This window comes from Zingiber officinale, chromosome 6A (assembly GCF_018446385.1).
Source record: "Zingiber officinale cultivar Zhangliang chromosome 6A, Zo_v1.1, whole genome shotgun sequence".
In the NCBI taxonomy this organism is placed as follows: Eukaryota; Viridiplantae; Streptophyta; class Magnoliopsida; order Zingiberales; family Zingiberaceae; genus Zingiber; species Zingiber officinale.
Genome location: NC_055997.1, coordinates 38974068 through 38996840, shown reverse-complemented (window position 1 = coordinate 38996840; position 22773 = coordinate 38974068).

Genomic DNA, 22773 nt, shown 5'->3' with positions numbered 1-22773 from the left:
CCATCAATATTAAAGGTGCAGTAAATGTAGATCACGACAAATCTCGACGAATAGGGAAGGAGCCTGTTTGGTCGACCGAACAGAGGGATCGGTCGATCAAACTATTGAAGTCCAGTTAATGTAGAATATCGAGCCAGCGTCAGACTCCAGCTGGAAGGGATCGGAGCTGGTTCGGTCGACCGAATAGAGGGATCGGTCGACCGAACATCCATCATATCTATAAATTGAGGCTCGAAGTCAAAGGTCAGCAAGAACTTTTCCTGATCAATTCTGGTGCTACTCTGCAAAACTGCTCATGCAACACAACTCCATTAACACTGCAAGCTACTTCACCAGATAGTACCGACCGAGCTTCGGCTTTCAATTACTTGTCGGTATATTTAATTTTAGCTTGCATTGTAATTTCATTTAAGCAAGATAGTAGGGTGTTACTATCTTGCTCTATTGTACGATTCACTTCTTTCCGAGGACTTTGGAAAGAAGGATTTTAGTGCTTTGCCCATCGGTGCAGTCAAGGACTGCGGGCCTTTGAGTAGGAGTCAAGCTAGGCTCCGAACGAAGTAAATACATTGTCTCTTTTTCTTATTTCCGCTGCACGACTTTGGTTTCAAAATACGAAAAGATTAGTTTTAAAAAGCGCGATATTCACCCCCCCCCTCTATCGCTTCAAACGATCTATCAATTGGTATCAGAGTCTCGTTAGCTCTGAAATAACTTAACCGTTTTTCAAAGCATTTTTAAAACTTTTTCTTTTCTTCAATTTATTTTCTTTTAGAATATTTTTTTCAAGCACTACTAATTCCAAGACGAAAGTCTTGGAAATCGGTTTGTTATTTTCTTTCTTGCAAGAATGTTGACATCTTATCAAGAAGGGAGAAGTATCTATGACCCTCCACTGTACAATCAAGTTTACTTCAATTCCCGGAGGCAAATGATGGAATGCTTTATTGGAAGCAACGATTTCGACAACTGGATTGCACTGAGACAATTTTCTCAAAACTCAGAAGCAAACACAAGGGTAATAGATATTTTAATTAGTGTTTTGCCTAATAATATTTTGTGTCAATTACAAGATTACAAGAACGCATTCGAGATGTGGACCAAATTGATCGAGCTTCACGAGACTTCGTCGAGGCTAGAAGATCAAGGCAAAAATGAATTCGAACTTGAATCCGAATCCGGAGAGCTATCCTCAGAACTAGATCTAGACCAAATCAACTTCATCGCACTAGTGGCTGAGGAGGAGGATGATGGATCTAAACCCGAGCCCGACCAAACACTCGAGCCTGATTTCGAAATGGCAATGGTCAAGGGGGAGAATCCTAATGAGGATTCAAAAGGTAATATTTTAAATTCAAAATTTAAAGAACACATAACATGTTTTAGTTGCAGAGAAAAAGGACACTACAAAAATAAATGCTCGATGAGTCGATCTGCACAACCGGAGGCAAAGGAGGAGCCGAAGCCTAGAGTACAGAAAAGGAAGGACCACATCGAATGTTTCAAGTGCAAAAAGATGGGACACTACAAATCTCAATGCCTGGAGAGAAGACCCAAGGATTCAGGGGGAGCTAGTATGGTAAATAAATTTAAATTATATGAAAATTTGCATGCTTTAGATCCTTCTTGTTTGAATTGTAATATGAAATTAAAAATGCATGAAAATCCAACATTAAAATTACTTAACAAAAATAATCTACTAATAAAAACTTAATTAATTCAAATATAACTAAAATTGACCAAATCAACCAAAAACTTAATCAAGATCCAGATCTAGTTAATCAAAATTATATAACAAAAAATTTAAATAAGAAACTGAACTATAAATCAAAGTTTAGAAAATTAGAAAAACAAAATAATATTTTGAAAAACAAAATTAATATATTAGAAAAGATTATTAATTTTATCAACTTATAAATCAAAACCAAATCTAAAACAAAATCTCCACAAACCTAATTATAATCATGTACCTTTTAATTATGAAACTAAATAATAATAATAATAATAACAACAACAACAAATCAATAAAAAAACAGCAATAAATCAATAAAACAATAATAACACAATAAATATACAACTAAAATCATGTATGACTTGCTATGTTCATACATACTTATCTATTATTTAACATGTCATGCATCTTTTCTTTATGCTACTAGTTTAGAACGGTTAGTTAAAAAGGTTTACCAAACCCTAACAACATAACACCGGAATGGATTGGGATGATAGTACGTCAAGGAAACTTTGTCGAAGGCATGTATAGGCTGAATATGGAATTCTACCTGGTGCACTAGACTTAGTGGATCTGACCGAAGCTACCCCAGTTAAACATGGGCTAGTTAGACCAAAGTTTAGTATTAAGTTTTTTTGGGCAGGAACAGTTTGGAAAGTCTTCAACAAGTGGTCTAATGATATTCAAGTAGGCCATATGCCTCGCCACTGAACTGAAACTTATCCTTAGGACGCCTGCTTGATTAACCCAAAGCTAAGTTTGAATCTAACATGGGTTCAATAACCTTTTTCAATAAAATCTAATTCAAACTAAATTAATTCAAATTCAATTTAATTCTAACTTAATTCAAACCTAATTCAAACGTAATTCAAACCTAACTTAATTCTAACTTAATTCAAACCTAATTTAATTCTAACTAAATTCAAACTTAATTCAAACCTAATTCAAACCTAACTTAATTCAAACCTAATAAAATTCAAGCGTAATTTAAACCTAATTCAAACTTAATTCAAATCTGATTCAAATCAAATTATTTTCAAACTTAATTAAAATTATTTTAACTTAATTAAAATTATTTTTAAAAAACTTAATTAAAATTATTTTAAAAACTTAATTAAAATTATTTAAAAACTTATTTAAAAATTTAATTAAAAAACTTAATTAAAATTATTTTTAAAACTTAATTAAAAAACTTAATTAAAATTATTTTTAAAACTTAATTAAAATTATTTTCAAACTTAATTAAAATTATTAAACCTAATTAAAATTATTTTAAAAACTTAATTAAAATTATTTTAAAAACTTAATTAAAATTATTTTAAAAACTTAATCAAAATTATTTTACAACTTAATTAAAAGTATTTTAAAATTTAATTAAAAATATTTTAAAACTTAATTAAAATTATTTTAAAATTTAATTAAAAGTATTCTAAAACTTAATTAAAATTATGTTAAAACAACTTTAAAATAAAACTAAATTAATTAACTCTAATCAATGACTAATAGACAAATCTTTTATGACTATAATCAATAAATTAATTTAACTTTAATATTAAATCAATGATTAATAACACTAACTTAATTAAATTAACTTAACTTAATTCTTAATGAATTTCAACTTTAAATCTTAACCTTAATCATCAAAAGTACTTTAAACTTAAACAAAATTTAATTATAAAATTTATAATCAAATTTTTAATCCCTAATTAATAACAATACTAAATTCAATTGAAACTAGCTTTTAAATTATGCAACTATTAAAAACAATTCTTAACCAAATCCACTTAACATTAATTCAATTAATTCACAAAATAAATGTTACCATCTATTTAACTTACAATAATCAAAGTTTAACTAAATTTTAATTTAAATTTCAACAAACTCAAAATCAATAAAGTGATCTCACACAATTATAGGATTATTATACTTGAAAACTTAGAATGGGTGAGATGCTATGAAAATTAAAATTTAAATCATTTTTAAATTATTTTGAAAACTTATAAATCTATTTTCTTAAGAAAATATTTTTCAAATCTTGATTGATGATTTATTGGGTGTATATAAATTATTATTGTTCATCGCCTAAGTCTTTAGAACCTTAAGTCAATCATCATCATTAGATATACATAGAAATGTCTTCCTTATGGGTAGCAAGGATATCTAAAAGGAGTGTCTGATTAAGGGGGAGAGACTTGACTGAAGGAAATTTTTTTAAAATCTTGCTTTTAAAACATTAAAAAAAATTGCTTGATAAAACTCCTTTACAAATATTTTTAAAAATTATCTTAAAATCTCTTAATCAAATACTTTTTGAAAATTATCTTTACATACTTATTTAAAGAAATCTGGTTTTGAAATTAACTTAAAAATATTTTTGAAAAATTGTTTACAAAACTCAAAATACTATCTTTTAAACCTAACTCAAGCATTATCTTTTCAAAATCATATTCTTCAACCTTTGTGAAAACTTTCTGAAAAATCATAATTTCCAAAATACTTTGAATATTCCTTGAAAATAAAATTTTACTTAGAGAATTTCTTTGAGAATTTTCTTGTAAATTACTTGAAAATATTTTTTGAACCCAGCTTTAACAAGGATGCTTGATAAAAACTCTTTACAAATATTTTTGAATAGTATTCTATAAAAATATCTTTCAAAGAAATTTTGTAAGCATTAAGTCTTCTATATCATGGTTTTGCAAAAATACTTTAAGTTTTGAAATACTTTTTGAAACATATTCTTACTTAGTGCATTCTTCAAAATTATTTTGAAAAAATATTGCAAATTTACTCAATTTTTTTTTAATGTCATATTTTTTTACGGAATGAGGCTTTTTCAAAATCTCTATGAATCATTTTTGAAAACTCTATTATACATCAAATGGGTGAGGGAATACCTTAGGCATATCTTGAAAATATTTAAAAGTATTCTATCATTGTTGGTGCAAAACTTAGGGATCCTTAGCAATTTAAGCCATTTATGAAGGGTTCTTTTTGTTGTATGACAAAAGGGGGAGAAGAAGGGTTTAAGTTAGATATCTAAATTTTTATGAATTGACCTAACTTAAACATATTTGTCAAACATCAAAAATGGGGAGATTGTTGGTGCAATCGACCTCCAAGGTTTTAATGTCAGACAAATATGTTTAAGTATGTTTAAGTATGGAGCTTGATCTAGGGAAGTCCTAGTTGGAGGCTAGGCAAGGAGAGAAATCTCGGTATATCGTGGAAGCCAGGTGGATAGGTCTGGAGGACTTGATCCCTGGGTAGCCGAATACTGAGTCCTAGTTGTAGGCTAGGTAAGGGAAATCTCGATATGTCGTGGAAGCCAGGTGGATAAGTCTGGAGGACTTGATCCCTGGGTAGCCGAATGCTGAGTCCTGGTGAGTGAAGCCAGGTTGAGAAAACCCTAGGGGGTGGTAACCTTAGGTAACGAGAAGTCTTGGAGGAGTGAACTCGGTCGACCGGACCAACGGATCTCGATAAATCTAGGTTTAGGTTTATCATTGTTTTCTGTATTACTATTATTGTTGTTGGCTAATATGGTATTGCAGGAAAAGTCTTAGTGGATCAGGTGATCAAACACTGAGCAGACAAAAGACCAAACATGTCTGGAGGATCATGTTTGGGAGGTAAGTTGAGGTATGCAACTGGAAGAGCGACAATGAGGTCGGGTTCTTAAAGGGAACAACCTAAGGTCGCTGATCCAACTAAAGAAACCGGGAAGGTTTCCAAGTTAAGATCAAGACAGTCCTAACTGTCATACTCATGCATTATATATTACTGTGCTAACCTTTGTGTTGCAGGAATACTTTGCTTAATACTGTGTTGCAGGTTTGGCCGGATCGGTCAACCGAACCAAGATGACTCAGCACAGATCAGTTTAATCAGTAACGATCAGATGCAGAAGGAAAATACACTGATCGGTCGACCGAACCCGAGGATCGATCGACCGAACCATCAATATTAAAGGCGCAGTAAATGCAGATCACAGCAAATCTCGACGAATAGGGAAGGAGCCTGTTCGGTCGACCGAACAGAGGGATCGATTGACCAAACCATTGAAGTCCAGTTAATGCAGAATATCGAGCCAGCGTCAGACTCCAGCTGGAAGGGATCGGAGCTGGTTCGGTCGATCGAACAGGTGGATCGGTCGATCGAACATCTATCATACCAATAAATTGAGGCTCAAAGTCAAAGGCCAGCAAGAACTTTTCCTGATCAATTCTAGTGCTACTCTGCAAAACTGCTCGTGCAACACAACTCCATCAACACTGCAAGCTACTTCACCAGATAGTACCGACCGAGCTTCGTCTTTCAATTACTTGTCAGTATATTTAATTTTAGCTTGCATTGTAATTTCATTTAAGCAAGATAGTAGGGTGATTACTATCTTGCTCCATTGTACGATTCACTTCTTTCCGAGGACTTCGAAAAGAAGGATTTTAGTGCTTTGCCCATCGGTGCAGTCAAAGACTGCGGGCCTTTGAGTAGGAGTCAAGCTAGGCTCCGAATGAAGTAAATACATTGTCTCTTTTTCTTATTTCCGCTGCACGACTTTGGTTTCAAAATATGAAAAGATTAGTTTTAAAAAGTGCGATATTCACCCCCCCCCTCCCCCTCTATCGCTTCAAACGATCTATCATCCACCTTCCCGTTTATCCCTCTTTTCCTTTTGTAGATCCATTTACATCCAATAGTTTTTACACTATTTGATGGTTCTACTAGCTCCCAGACTTTGTTAGAATACATAGATTCTATTTCTGAATTCATTACTCTTTGCCAGGATACCACATCTTTATCTTGGAGTGCTTCATCATATGTTCGTGGATCAGGTTTATGTTTACCTGGGATCAAGTCCAAAGACTCTCCCAAAAACATGAATCTTTCAGGTTGTCTCACAACCCTCCCACTATGACGAGGCACTGTCTGTGGTTGTGCATCATTTGTGATACGTGTTGTAGTTTCTTGTGATATTTCATCTTGCACTCTTGGTACTAAAGTATGTGTGCCCTCTCTCATTTCTTCTAGAACAATTTCACTCATGGGCTTGTGGTTTATTACATAGTCCTCTTTTAAAAATCGGGCATTCGTGCTAACAATGACCTTCTGATCTTTAGGACTATAAAATAAACCACCTTTTGTTCCTTTAGGATAACCTATAAACAAGCGAACTTCTGTACGAGATTCCAACTTATCAGCATCTCCCTTCAGCACATGTGCTAGACTACCCCAAATCTGAACATGACTCAGACTAGGCTTACGCCCGTTCCACAGTTCTGTGGGAGTAGAGGGTACTAATTTAGAAGGTACAAAGTTCAAAATGTATACTGTCGTTTCTAAAGCATATCCCCAGAACGAATTTGATAATTCTGAATAACTCATCATCGATCTAACCATTTCCATAAGAGTCCTATTCTTTCATTCTACCACACCATTCTGTTGGGGTGTACTAGGTGCAGACAATTGGGATTGAATCTCAACCTCTGATAAGTAATTCCTAAACTCTCCTAAGAGGTACTCATCACCACAATCAGACCGTAGTGTCTTGATACTTTTACTGTGGCATATCTCCACATCAGCCTTGTACTCTTTGAACTTATCAAAGTACTCAGACTTGCAGCGCATCAAGTAAATGTATCCATATCTCGAATAGTCGTCTATAAAAGAGATAAAATATTCGAAACCACCTCTCATCTGGATAGTCATAGGTCCACACAAATCAGAATGAATCAATTCTAACATATCTTTTGTTCTATACCCCTTGGCCTTGAAAGGTCTTTTGGTCATTTTTCCTTCCAAGCAAGATTTGTAGGTTGGAAACTTTTCCAACACTAATGAACCCAAAAGTCCATCGGCTATTAGCCTCTGAATCCTACTCAAATTAATATGACCAAGTCTTAGATACCAAAGATATGTTTGGTTCATTTTCGAAGGTTCCTTTCTCTTATTAGAATTAGAGGATGTGTTATTAATTTCCATTTGTTGCTTTATGGGAGTTATCAGATTTAGAGTATATAAATTACCAACTAATGTACCATAACAGATAACTACCCTATTCTTCTAGATAACCACTTTGTTATCAAAAGAAATAGTATAGAAACTGAAATTAAATTCTTTCTAAAACTTGGTGCATAAAGACAATTTCTCAAAATCAAAGTTCTATTCCAATCAAATGATAAGTAAACATCTCCCACTGCAACAGACGCCACTTTGGTAGCATTGCCCATGTAGATGGTTATCTCTCCTTCACATAGTCGTCGAGTTTCCTGTGTTAGTGAGAGCCCTAGAGAAAATCATGTGATGATTGTTATATGGATTCGATGTATCATATTCCTATATATTTATAAAGGCATTTCTTTATGGTTATTATACTTACTTGTATTGGTGCCAAATAACTAAGTATAATAATGTCCTTGAGGAGAAGGTTCTTATCTATATCTATCGATTGGTTGAATCGATAATGAGATGATATAGAGAATACTATTCTTAATCATTCCTAGTCAAGTATTAACATTTAGGGACAATGTTAATATGATGAGACTAGCATGTAGGTCAACTCGATGACTTGGTCTCACAAGTTATGGATATAGAGATATCAAGTTGACACATGGGTATGCATTGGAGAATGTATACTGAATGACCCGCCATGAGAAAGTATCATGGATCGTTATATGAGTGTCATATACTTTCTATGTGACTATTAGTCCTTGGACCTGAAGTCACCATGGTTCCCTACATAAGGAGTTGCATACTTTGGCTTCGTCAAACGTCACCCATAAATGGGTGGACTATAGAAGCGACTACTGGGTATGTAACAAATTATGTGGAGGGATATGAGTGATGTAGATGGGATATATCCTTCCTATATGACGGGAGTGACATCATGATTCTTGATAGAGTGAGACCACTAAGTGCATAGTCATGCCCAAATGAGTCAATATGAGATATTGAGCTCATTTGATTAGAGCGAGACTACTTGGAGTTCAAGACATAAATTGATTAGAGGATGACACGGTCTATGCCTCAATTGATCAATTTAGATGTCAAGGATAGAAGGACATTGTCACATATTGTGAGAGTCACAATTAGTAGTAACAATGGTGATGTTGGATCTCAACATTCTTGTAACTTGGGTAGTAATGATGTGTTGCTAGATACCGCTCATTACTTATGTTTCTAAATGAGTTTAGGAGCATTGCCAACGTTACAAGAACCTATAGGGTCACACACAAAGGATAGTTAGATGGAGATTAGGTTCATATGATGAACCAAGAGGATTAGGTTCATGTGATGAACCAAATTGGATTAAGAGTAATCCAAATTAGACTAATTGAGTTGGACTCAATTTGATTCATGTGTCGAATGAGTCTAGTTTAGACTATAATTCATTGAGTCAATTTAAACCAATGAATAGAGATTTATTAAATTAAATTGATTTGAATCAAAGGTTAGATTTGATCAACCATGGGAGATAAGAGGTCAAGTTTGACTTGACATGAGAGGGAAGATGAAGGGTCAAGTTTGACTTGACTAAATGTCATCTCATTGTGACTTGTCATGGGCCGGCCAATGATAATGTTCCACATTATCAAGGCTACATCATTATGTGCCACCTCATGAGGAAGACCAAGAGCCATGACTCTTGGTATTACATAAAGGTATAAGATGCTCCATTATGTGGCCGGTAACATTAGATGTGCATTCAAGGCTTCTTCTTCTTCCTCCTCTCTTCATCTTTCTCTCCTTCTCCTCCATTGCCGAGACCTCTCAAGGGTGCTAGCACACTCTAAGTGGTTCTCTCCACCTTTTGTCCTTGTGGATACGTGTAGAGGAGTGTACACTTGACACTCTACGAGATCCGACAACCATTTGGACGAGCGAGATAAGCGAAGCGCATCGCAACAAGGGTAAAACCTTTTTCCATGTAGATCTAAGGTAGATATAGTGTAGAAAAACATGTACATGAATATTTTATTTATCTTCGCATGGATCCGTGGCTAGCTTCGAGGTTTTCGCAACGCAAAAAGCGGTATTTGCGGCTCGAATTGCTAACAGTGGTATCAGAGGCACGTGCGAAGATTGTACATGTTTGTATTTTTTATTACGAAAAGGTTTCAAATCTGTAAGTTTCTGTAATTTTCCTACTGTTACAGATTTTGTGAATATTTTTCTTGTAGAGGCGAAGCAACAAGTGTTTGGACACTTGTAGGCTTCAAATACCAAGAAAAATCTTCCGAAATGACAAGGTTTCGCCCAAATAAAATTATTTTTTTTTGGGAGAGTGGCTTAAGGCGCTATTAGATCAATTTGTGACACTCACGATATTCATTTCGCGAGAAGGGGCGCTGCTCCTAACCCCGCAAGGGGCATTGTCTCGCGATCACGCTCGAAAATCGCTAAACAGGACCGCCGAGAAGTTGTGATTCATAAAATTGATAAAACAGTGGTAAAATTATAGAAATTTATGTAAAATACATAATTTAGAATTATGTATGATATTATGATGGTCATGACCCAAAAATCCAATTTGATTGGATAAAATTATGTTGTAATTCATAATATGGCCTGCACGCCATTTTTTGTATTGTGTGTGTTGTATACGATATGCGACCTGCGCGTCGTGCCTTCCTTATTATGTTCCTGTTGTAAATAGATTTTAGAATCGAATGTAACTGGAATTTCATATTTGTAATGTACAAAATGAAGCGGTGGAAGGTCCACTCAAGAAGGAGTTACGAGGAGGGTGCTGTCAACACATGGCGGTCAAGAGGAGGCGCTTGAAGAAGTCGTTGACCCTAGGTTGACCGTCCGATCTTTTCATTGGCTTGAGAAGATCGTAGTAGGGCCATGACCTCATCACAAATTGATTAATCGGTATATATATATATATCATTGCTTATGTGTATGTGATGCATGCTAATGTAGGGTAATTAGTGTCTTAATGCGTATATGATACACATTCATGATTAGATTAGATATTAATCAAGTCAACTCGAAATGCCTACCAAGTTTTAATACCCATCACTACCTCGATCATTTGTTGTTGTTGAATCTGCCAAAGCAGTGCAACGCATATTATCTTGGTAGGGTGTGGAGGAACAATCTTGGTCCCGCCTATCAAAGCTTGGGTGAGAACAAACTCAATTAGATTGAGTATAACTAGTTAACTCAATTGGATTGGGTAAAACTATAGGCATTTTCCAACGGTTGGGAAGATAGGATAAAGATCACATTTATCTTGATCCTATAAACAAGAGTTGTATAAAGATGTAATTGATAATTAGTTATCTACCGATCATACTAAGTCTTTGGCGATTTAGCCAAAGCTAACTCAAGGCGTAGTATGATGTGGATCTTGTCCCACGAGAATTATAGCTAATTGGTATGAATCTAGTAGTGTGGTTTGACCACATCCATGATTTGATTCTACAAAAGCCCTATAATTCAGTGGGAGCATCATTTAGTTAAAAGTCTAATTAAATGATAAGTGGAATATGATATTTACTTTATGCTTTATTTATGTTGTAGATTGTCATGTCGATGAACACGAACATTTTCTCCCTGCGTTCTGTCCTTGACAAGGACAAGCTCAATGGAGCTAATTTCCTGGACTGGTATAGGAATATGAGAATCGTTCTCACACAAGAAAGAAAACTGTACGTCTTGGAGCAACCCATTCCGGAGGCACCTCCTACCACTGCCACGCGAGCCGACTGAGATGCTTATAAGAAGCATCAAGATGATGCATTAGATGTGTCATGCCTCATGCTCGCAACCATGAACTCTGATCTTTAGAAGCAACACGAGTTGATGACTGCTTATGATATGGTTGAACATCTTCGTCAACTATATCAAGGACAAGCAAGGCACGAGAGATTCGAGATCTTTAAGGCACTGTTTCAGTGCAAGATGCAAGATGGAACTCTCGTAGGTCCATATGTACTCAAGATGATTGGGTACATAGAGAACTTACAGAGATTGGGATTCCCACTTGGCCAAGAATTGGCCACTGACTTGATCTTGCAATCGTTGCCAGAAAGTTACAGTCAATTTGTCATAAATTACAATATGAACAAAATTAATAAGCCACTGCCTGAGCTGTTAAGCATGTTGCGAATTGCTGAGCTCAATCTTAAGAAGGTAAAACCCAACTCCATTTTGATGGTGCAAAAGCATAAAGGCAAGGGCAAGCCTAAAGGTAAGGGAAAGTCTCAAGTCAAAGGAAAAGGCAAGGTAATGAAACCTAAAGGAGGGGTTGCCAAGGATGCTACATGCTTCCACTGCGGTCAGACCGGGCACTGGAAGAGGAACTGCAAAGGATACCTAGAAGATCTTAAGAAGAAGAGAAATGAGATTTCTACTTCAGGTATATATGTTATAGAAGTCAATCTTTCTATTTCTTCATCGTGAATATTAGATACCGGATGTGCTTCTCACATTTGTACTAATGTGCAGGCGCTAAGAAATAATAGGGCATTGACGAAGGGCGAGGTGGACTTATGAGTAGGCAATGGAGCACGGGTTGCTGCTGTTGCTGTAGGAACTTACTTTTTATCTCTGCCCTCTGGGCTTGTACTAGAATTAGATGAATGTTGTTATATGCCTGCTCTCACAAAGAACATCATTTTAGTTTCTTGTTTAGACAAGAAAGGCTTTTATTTTATAGTAAAGAACAAATGTTGTTCCGTTTATTTGAAAGATATGTTCTATTGTAGTGCCCCTCTGATGAATGGACTCTACATTCTAGACTTAGAGAACCCTATCTATAACATAAGTACCAAAAGGTTCAAGTCAAATGAAATGAACCGAAACTATCTCTGGCATTGTCGCTTAGGTCATATAAATGAGAATCGCTTATCCTAGCTCCATAAAGATAGTTTGCTAGACTCATTTGATTTTGAATCATATGAGACATGCGAGTCATGCCTACTGGGCGAGATGACCAAGACTCCCTTTAGTGGACACAGCGCAAGAGCAACTGACTTGTTAGGACTTATACATAGTGATGTATGTGACCCTTTCAATGTCACTGCCAGAGGTGGTTATAGGTACTTCATTACATTTACTGATAACTTCAATAGATATAGTTATGTGTATCTGATGACACATAAGTCACAATCCTTTGAAAAGTTCAAAGAAATCAAGAATGAAGTACAAAACCAGCTTGGCAAGAGTATTAAGGTACTTCGATCAGATCGAGGTGGTGAATACCTTATCCATGAGTTTCGTGACTATCTAGATGAGTGTGAGATTCTATCCCAACTCACTCCTCCTGGAATACCACAGTGGAATGGTGTATCCGAAAGGAGGAATCGTACCCCATTAGATATGGTGCGATCTATAATGAGTCACACAGATCTTCCTATATCCTTTTGGGGATATGCTCTAGACACAGCAATCTTCACACTTAACCATATTCCATCCAAAGTTGTGATAAAGACACCATATAGGATATGGACTGGAAGAGATGCCCAGATATCTTTTATGAGGATTTGGGGTTATGAGACTTACGTTTGACGTCAAGTCTCGGACAAACTGGGACCCAAATCCGATAAGTGCTATTTCATAGGATATTCTAAGGAAACGAAGGGATATTACTTCTACATTCCCAGTCAACACAAAGTGTTTGTGGCTAAGACTGAGATATTTCTAGAAAAAGACTTTGTTTCTAGAAAAACTAGTAGGAGTACGTTCAATCTTGAAGAAGTTCAAGGTATGGACCATAGCACTGAAACCTTGATGGAAGTTGAACTGGAACCACAAAATGTTGTGGATGATGAGATTGTTGCTCAAGGAGTTGAGGAACAACAACTAGTTCAAGTAGACCTACCTCTTCGCAGGTCTGATAGGGTACGTCGTCAGCCTGAGAGATATTCATTTCTCTTGCTTGACCATGATGACGTTATGCTCATTGAGAATGAGCCTACCTCCTATCAGGAAGGTGCGATGAGATCAGATTCTGAGAAATGGCTAGAGGCCATGAGATCCGAGATGGAATCCATGTACACCAACCAAGTATGGACTTTGGTTGATCCACCTGAAGGTGTCAAACCCATTGGGTGTAAGTGGGTCTTTAAGAGAAAGACTGTCACGTATGGACATTTGCATACCTATAAGGGGCGTTTGGTAGCTAAAGGTTTCAAGCAAATTCATGGTATTGACTATGATGAAACCTTTTCTCCAATAGCGATGTTTAAGTCCATTCAGATCATGCTTGCTATTGCAGCATACCACGATTATGAGATCTGGCAGATGGATGTCAAAACCGCATTTCTGAATGGAAACTTGCTCGAGGATGTGTACATGATACAACCTGAGGGTTTTGTAGATCCACTGCATACTGACAAAGTATGCAAGCTGCATAAGTCCATTTATGGACTAAAGCAAGCTTCTCGGAGCTGGAATCTTCGATTCGATGATGCGATCAAATAGTTTGGTTTCATCAAGAATTAAGATGAGCCCTGTGTCTACAAGAAGGTTGTTGGGAACACAATTGTCTTCCTTGTATTGTATGTGGATGACATACTACTCATTGAAAATGACATCCCTTTGCTATAGTCTGTAAAGACTTAGCTGGGGAATTATTTCTCAATGAAGGACTTAGGGGAAGCAGCCTGTATTTTAGGCATAAAGATCTATAGAGATAGATCTAAGAGATTGCTTGGCCTAAGTCAAAGTACATATATTAACACGGTATTACTACGGTTTGCCATGCAGAATTCCAAGAAAGGATTTCTGCCGATGTCACATGATGTGAGTCTTTCGAAGACTCAATGCCCCTCTTCTAGAGAGGAGAGAGACCGTATGGATAAGATCCCTTATGCTTCAACCATAGGATCTATCATGTACGCCATACTATGTACTCATCCTGATGTTTCGTATGCTTTGAGCATGACGAGCAGATACCAATCAGATCCAGGTGAGTGTCACTGGATAGTGGTCAAGAATATTCTTAAGTACTTGAGAAGGACTAAAGAATATTTCTTGATATTTAGAGGTGATGGCGAGCTAGCTGTAAAGGGTTACAGTGATGCCAGCTTCCAAACTGACCAGGATGATTATAGATCACAGTCTGGGTTCGTGTTTTACTTGAATGGTGGTGTTATGAGCTGGAAGAGTTCGAAGCAGGACACAGTTGCTGATTCTACAACAAAGGCCGAGTATATTGCTGATCCTATAGCTGATCCAAAGGAGGCAGTTTGGATTCGCAAGTTCATTATTGAGCTTGGGGTGGTTCCTAGCATAGCTGATCCTATAGAGCTCTATTGTGACAACAATGGAGCAATTGCGCAGGCTAAGGAACCTCACTCACACCAGCGGACCAAACACATACTACAGCGTTTCCATCTCATTCGAGAGATCATCGATAAAGGAGATGTGAAAATTTACAGACTACCCACAGAGGCTAACATCGTTGATCCCTTGACCAAGGCTTTGGCACAGAGAAAGCATGATGGTCACACTTGGTCATTGGGTATTAGACCCTACACTGATTGGCACTAGTGCTAGTGGGAGATTGTTAGTGAGAGCCCTAGAGCAAATCATGTGATGATTGTTGTATGGACTCGATGTATCATATTCCTATATATATTTATAAAGGCATTTCTTTATGGTTATTATACTTACTTGTATTGGTGCTAAATAACTAAGTATAATAACATCCTTGAGTAGAAGGTTCTTATCTATATTAATCGATTGGTTGAATCGATAATGAGATGATATAGAGAACACTATTCTTAATTATTCCTAGTCAAGTATTAACATTCAGGGACAATGTTAATACGATGAGACTAGCATGTAGGTCAACTCGATAACTTGGTCTCATAAGTCATGGATATAGAGATATCAAGTTGACACATGGGTATGCATTGGAGAATGTATACTAAATGACCCGCCATGAGAAAGTATCATGGATCGTTATATGAGTGTCATATACTTTCTCATGTGACTATTAGTATGACTATCAGTCCTTGGACCTGAAGTCACCATGGTTCCCTACATAAGGAGTTGCATACTTTGATTTCGTCAAACGTCACCCGTAAATGGGTGGACTATAAAGGCGACTACTGGGTATGTAACAAATTATGCGGAGGGATGTGAGTGATGTAGATGGGATCTATCCCTCCTATATGATGGGAGTGACATCATGATTCTTGATAGAGTGAGACCACTAAGTGTATAGCCATGCCCAAATGAGTCAATATGAGATAATGAGCTCATTTTATTAGAGTGAGTCTACTTGGAGTTCAAGACATAAATTGATTAGAGGATGACACGGTCTATGCCTCAATTGATCAATTTAGATGTCAAGGATATAAGGACATTGTCGCATATTGTGAGAGTCACAATTAGTAATCACAATGGTGATGTTGGATCTCAACATTCTTGTAACTTGGGTAGTAATGATGTGTTGCTAGATACCACTCATTACTTATATTTCTAAATGAGTTTAGGAGCATTGCCAACGTTACAAGAACCTATAGTGTCACACACAAAGGGTAGTTAGATGGAGATTAGGTTCATATGATGGACCAAGAGGATTAGATTCATGTGATGAACTAAATTGGATTAAGAGTAATCTAAATTAGACTAATTGAGTCGGACTCAATTTGATTCATGTGTCGAATGAGTCTAGTTTAGACTATGATTCATTGAGTCAATTTAAACCAATGAATAGAGATTTATTAAATTAAATTGATTTGAATCAAAGGTTATATTGATCAACCATGGGAGATAAGAGGTTAAGTTTGACTTGACTTGAGAGGGAAGATGAAGGGTCAAGTTTGACTTGACTAAATGCCACCTCATTGTGACTTGGCATGGGTCGGCCAATGATAATGTTCCACATCATCAAGGCTACATAATTATGTGCCACCTCATGAGGAAGACCAAGAACCATGACTCTTGGTATTACATGGAGGTATAAGATGCTCCATTAAGTGGTCGGCCACATTCGATGTGCATTCAAGGTTTCTTCTTCTCCTCATCTCTTCATCTTTCTCTCCTTCTCCTCCATTGTCGAGACCTCTCAAGGGTGCTAGCACACTCTAAGTGGTTCTCTCCACCTTTTGTCTGTGTGGATACGTGTAGAGGAGTGTACACTTGACACTCTACGAGATCCGACAACCATTTGGACGAGTGGGATAAGAGAAGGGCATCGCTACAAGGGTAAAACCTTTTTCCATGTAGATCTAAGGTAGATCTAGTGTAGACAAACATGTACATGAATATTTTATTTATCTTCACACGGATCCGTGGCTAGCTTCGAGGTTTTCGTAACGCAAAAAGCGATTTTTGCGGCTCGAATTGCTAACATCGTGGAACCCCTGCAATGTATTGTAGACATGATCAGTGGCTCCTGTATCTACACACCAGGTACTGGTAGATAACACCGCTAAACATGTTTCAACTACTAGTGAATAAGATACACCTATTTTGTTCTCATTTTTTGAGAGGGCAGTCCTTATAGTCTACAATGTCCAAGTTTTATTTCCAATCAATGTAATTTGGGACTAGTCAGTTTGTCCTATAAGAGGATTGAAAACTATTTGCAATCCTAAGAATCATAATAATATTTGGTCAAGACCAACACCTCGAAATCCCCGTGAATTTTTTATGTCACTTTAGTGTGGACGTATACAAATTCAAACATTTGTAAGAGGAGATTTTATCCATTAATTTTATTATCTTGTCAACCTATCTTTATGACAAATAAAATTAATAGTTGGTCTATCTTCGATCAAATATTTGGTCAAAACTTTAGAATTTAAAATAATATTGATTCCTCAAAATAATATCATTTAAATTCACCAACACCTCAAACACCGTGAATTTTGTATGCTGCGATAGTGTGGACGTATACAAATTCAAACATTTGTAAGAGGAGGATTTTACCCATTAATTTTATTCTTGTCAACTTAACTTTATGACAAATAAAATTAATAGTTGGTATTCGTTTGGTCACATATATAATAGCAGTGACTCCGATGGGGAGGATACTATTAAATGTGCCTAAGTGTATACCATCACTTGATACTTAGTCCATTAAATAGGATTGTGCCCCTTCAGATGGAGAAGATCACACACTCCTAAATAATTTCCTATAATCATCCTTAGGAAGTTTGATCTAGTGATCCGCAAACAAACTCATCCGATGTGGAGGAAGGCACTCAAAGCCAACGCGCAAGTTTGTTTGCATCACATACAAACCAGTAATGGAGACCGTGGAATTTATTTACTAATCCCTCTCCCACTTAGTTATTTAAGATGAGGATTTTAAACATGCACACACACACATCACAGCAAATAAAAGCAATAAATATGTAAAAATAATTTTTCAACTATTATGGCCTCTTCCATCACTGTCCTCCGTGTGCTGCCAACCCTAGCTGCTGCCATCTTTAGCCACCTCCATTGGGTCTAGTTGTCGCATCTATCTTGCTTCTTTTTCCATTGTGCCTCTGGTACTCAAATAGTACCACGCCTCGCAAGGATACGATCCGCGACAAAAATAAAATTTTACATATATCGATCCTATATTCCACAAAGGAATGTACATAAAGTCTAGATCGAACAAAATGTAAAATTCTAAAACTAATACAGCTCTTGTTGTATTTAATACATATAATCATGCACACACATAAAATGCCCTCGACATGTCCGAAGGTCCAATCACACATAATCACAATAGGCCATAATAGTTGGAGCCTGCAACCACAGAGTTAATCTATTTGCATATCCTACTATTATCCTACCTAAAATATGTATGATATGTGCATAATTAAACTAAAACCAAACACACAGAGGCTAAAACCTAGCTCTGATACCAATTGTTGGTTGCTACTCGGAATATCGTACTGGTTCCACTGTACAAAAATTTTGTACAAGTGTCGAACCTTTCCTAACAATCTATTGTGTTCTTTAGAAATTAAACTTGGAATCACAAACAGAACTTAACATTATTGATTCCAAATTCAACTTATCTGTTCTTAGAGGTTTAGACTTGGATCACAAACGATACTTAATATTATTAATCCAAATCCACCCATGTTACTGTAACACCCCACCCTCCTCACTACTAGACTGTGAGGGCGAAGCGCTACTGGACTACTAACTTTACTTAACTATCCTTGTTCACATGTTGATAGTAATTCCTAAAACTCTCGGAGAACTCAAAACATACAATTAACTAGCAGCGGAAGACTAAATGACTCATCTAATACATTCTTAATAAATGACAATCTTAATAAATTCTTATGCTAGGTCCCAAGGCTTCTATAGTCCAGGCATCACACATCCATCCGCACCTCCTTGTCACCTTCCTTTGCTATAACTTTTCCTTTCCTTTATCTACAGTAAAAGGAAAATACATTTATAAGCAAAATTGCTTAGTAAGCGCTATCTAACTCACAAAACTCGAATATGCATGTGAATATACTGAAATCTAAAAGCTGAATGCTCAAAAGGAAAACTACTCATGCCCATCTACAAGCAAAAGAAACATACTGAAATGTTAAACGTGTAAAACAAATCTATACAATCATGCTAGCATAATCTTGCTGAATTTTAAACACTTTCTGAATCTTATTTCACTTGTTTAAAAACTTATACTTTAATACTTCAAAATAATAATCAACTTTCTTCTTGGGCACAGGCGTAGTACCATCTTATGCGCGTTCCCTAATAGGTTGGGGTAGCGAGCCACCAATCCTAAAAGAGCAGACCTCGGTCTACCAGGGCCAAGACCTCGAAATTGGACACCTGGATTTGTTTAACGACAACCTCGGAAGTCGGGTACTAGCCTCTTAAATAAAGTAAAATACTTGTTATCTTTTATTACTTCTAATATATAATGCATCGGCATTTTCTTTAAGCACCTTGTGTGCCAAAATCCCTAAAGTCTTGACTTTGGGATCTACTTAAGGTCTTGGCCTTTCTCTTTCTTTTCTTTATCTTTCTTACACTTGTTAATACTTCTAATAAAAGAATGCTTCTTTAAAAACTGAAATGTTTAAACAAATTCTAACTTTGAAATGCATAAACAAAAATCTGCATACTATGCTAATCAAAATTCTGCATACTATACTAATCAAGATTCTGCATTCTATGCTACACTATTTCTGCATACTATGCAAACATAAATTCTGCACTATAATACTTAACCAAACTACACTATATAATCTTTTTCTTTAAAAACTGCACTATAAGTTCCACCAAAAATCTGCACTACAAGTTCCACCAAAAATCTGCACTATAAATTCCACCAAAAATCTGCACTATAAGTTCCACCAAAAATCTGCACTATAAACTTTAAAGAAATCTGTACCATAAGCTCTTAAGAAATCTGCACCAAAGCTCTAAAGAAATCTGCTCTAAAGAAATCTGCATTTTAAGCTCTGCACTATAAGCTTACATAAAAATCTGCACTATAAGCTTAACTGAAATCTGCACTATAGGCTTAATTAAAATCTGCACTATAAGCTTAAATAAAAAGCTGCACTATAAGCTTAATTAAAAATCTGCATTATAAGCTTAATTAAAATCTGCACTATAGGCTTAATTAAAATCTACATTATAAGCTTAATTAAAAATCTGCACTATAAGCTTAATTAAAATCTGCACTATAGGCTTAATTAAAAATCTGCACTATAAGCTTAATTAAAATTTGCACTATAGGCTTAATTAAAAATCTGCACTATAAGCTTAATTAAAAATCTGCACTATAAGCTTAATTAAAATCTGTACTATAAGCCTACATAAAAATCTTCACTATAAGCTTAATTAAAATCTGTACTATAGGCTTAATTAAAATCTGCACTATAAGCCTACATAAAATCTGCACTATAAGCTTAATTAAAATCTGTATTATAGGCTTAATTAAAAATCTGCACTACAAGCTTAATTAAAATCTGCACTATAAGCCTATATAAAAATCTGCACTATAAGCTTAATTAAAAATCTGCACTATAGGCTTAATTAAAAATCTGCACTATAAGCGCTTCTCATGCTTCGAATTCAAGAAGAACAAAGGTCCGAAACTACTCCTACTGCAGGTGAGAAGCACTTACCTTTGCGTTCTTGGGCTTACAACCGGAAAGAAAACTTCTAGGGTTTGCGGGAATTGCAAGCTTCGACCCCTCCTTCGTGCTCACGGTTTCCCCTTGATGAGAGGATCACAACCATGTGAAGATCTCCCGGAAATCTCCCTTGGCCGGCCGCCGAAGAGGAACCCTAGATCCCCCCTTTTTTCCTTCGCCCAAACAAGAGACGTTGTGCCATCGGGAGAGAAAAGGAGAGGAGAGGTTTAGGTTTTGGAAAATAATCCCTAAGTTCTCCCTTTTTATAACTTAATATTTCTGTTAACTATCTTAAACAAATTCGCTACCTTTTCTAAACAGACAAATCCAACATCAACTTATCCCTTTTATAATCCAATATTCTGTTAACTATCTTAAATAAATTCACTACCTTTTCTAAACAGACAAATTCAACATCAACTTATCCCTTTTATAATCCAATATTCTGTTAACTATCTTAAATAAATTCGCTACCTTTTCTAAACAGACAAATCCAACATCAACTTATCCCTTTTATAATCCAATATTCTGTTAACTATCTTAAATAAATTTTGCTACCTTTTCTAAACAAAACTGCCTGCTTGACCACTTGGTCAGTCGGATTTGCTTAAGGCTTGGTTCGGCCGGAGGTTGCATGTTTGAATCTCGGCTAATTTTCTTTATTTTTTGCAACTTGTTTCTTTTGGTAAAAATACCAAATGAACTCCAAAAATTGCATAAAAATACTCTAAAATTTTCTAAAAATCTCTAGAATTTTTCTAAAGCATTTATAAATATTTTTAAGTACTATTAGGACTCAAAATGAGAAAATTTGGGTTGTTACAGTTACAAAGTTTATTAAATATTTATTTTAAAGATCGACTTTCAGGTTAAACATGGTGAGGCACTAGGCCTTCGTGAGTATGGGATCATCCACCACTTTCTAGACAAAGTCTTTCAACGAAATTTAATATTTAATCTCCTTATAGTAACCCTAGGGTTAACCACTAAGAACAATCGAATCACAAGATCGAAAAACAAAATAAACACAAAATCGAAACATAAAATTGATTGTCTAAAACCGATAGCCTCTTGTGTTTGGTATTTCAAAATCCATACAAAGAAAACTAGTATGATGCGGAATAAGACAACTAGTTATATCTTTCTTTGTAAGTAAAGACCTCTTGATCTTCTGTTGTATTCCTCACCTCCTCTTGGACGTCGTGTGGGCGACGATCTACCCAGATGAATTCCACCGAGACCACTTCTTCTTCTCCAAGACTCTGAGCCATCAAGGGATGCCAAAATAGGAAATTTCCTTCTTCTTCGTCTCCTTCAAGCAACCGACTACCAAGCGCTTCTCCTCTTCTTCTTCTTCCTCTCCAAGCAATCGGCCACAAGGATATAGAAACTCTCGATGCTGCCGGTCCTAAGGAAGCAAAAGAGGTGACAAGATGAAGGTGGTGCTGCCGGCTAAAAGAAAGAAGAAAGGAAGGGAGCATGGCTGGCCACCGAGGAAATAGAGAGGGAATAAGAATAGGTTGTCTAGTTCGTGAGGCACCCTTTCCCCTCTTTTATAATCCTTTGGCTTGGTAAAAAAGGAAAGTTTAATTAAAAATTTCTTTTAATCTTCTTATGGCCGGCCACATCATGGTATACTAAAAAGGAAAAAAAATTTACAACAAAAAATTAAAGCTTCCTTTTAAACCATGATGTTTACAAAAGGGAAAGTTTTAAACATAATTAAAACTTCCTTATTTGTGGTCTCCCTCTAAAAGAGGAAATTTTAATAATAATTAAAATCTCTCTTTTTAAATTTTCTATTGGACATGGCAATAAAGGAAAGTTTTAAAAATTAATCTCTCTCTTTTAAAACATGTAGACAACTACAAAAAAGGAAAGATTAATTAAAACTTCACTTTTTTAAATCATGGTTACATAAAAGGAAAGTTTTATCAAAAATTAAAATATTTCTTTTAAACA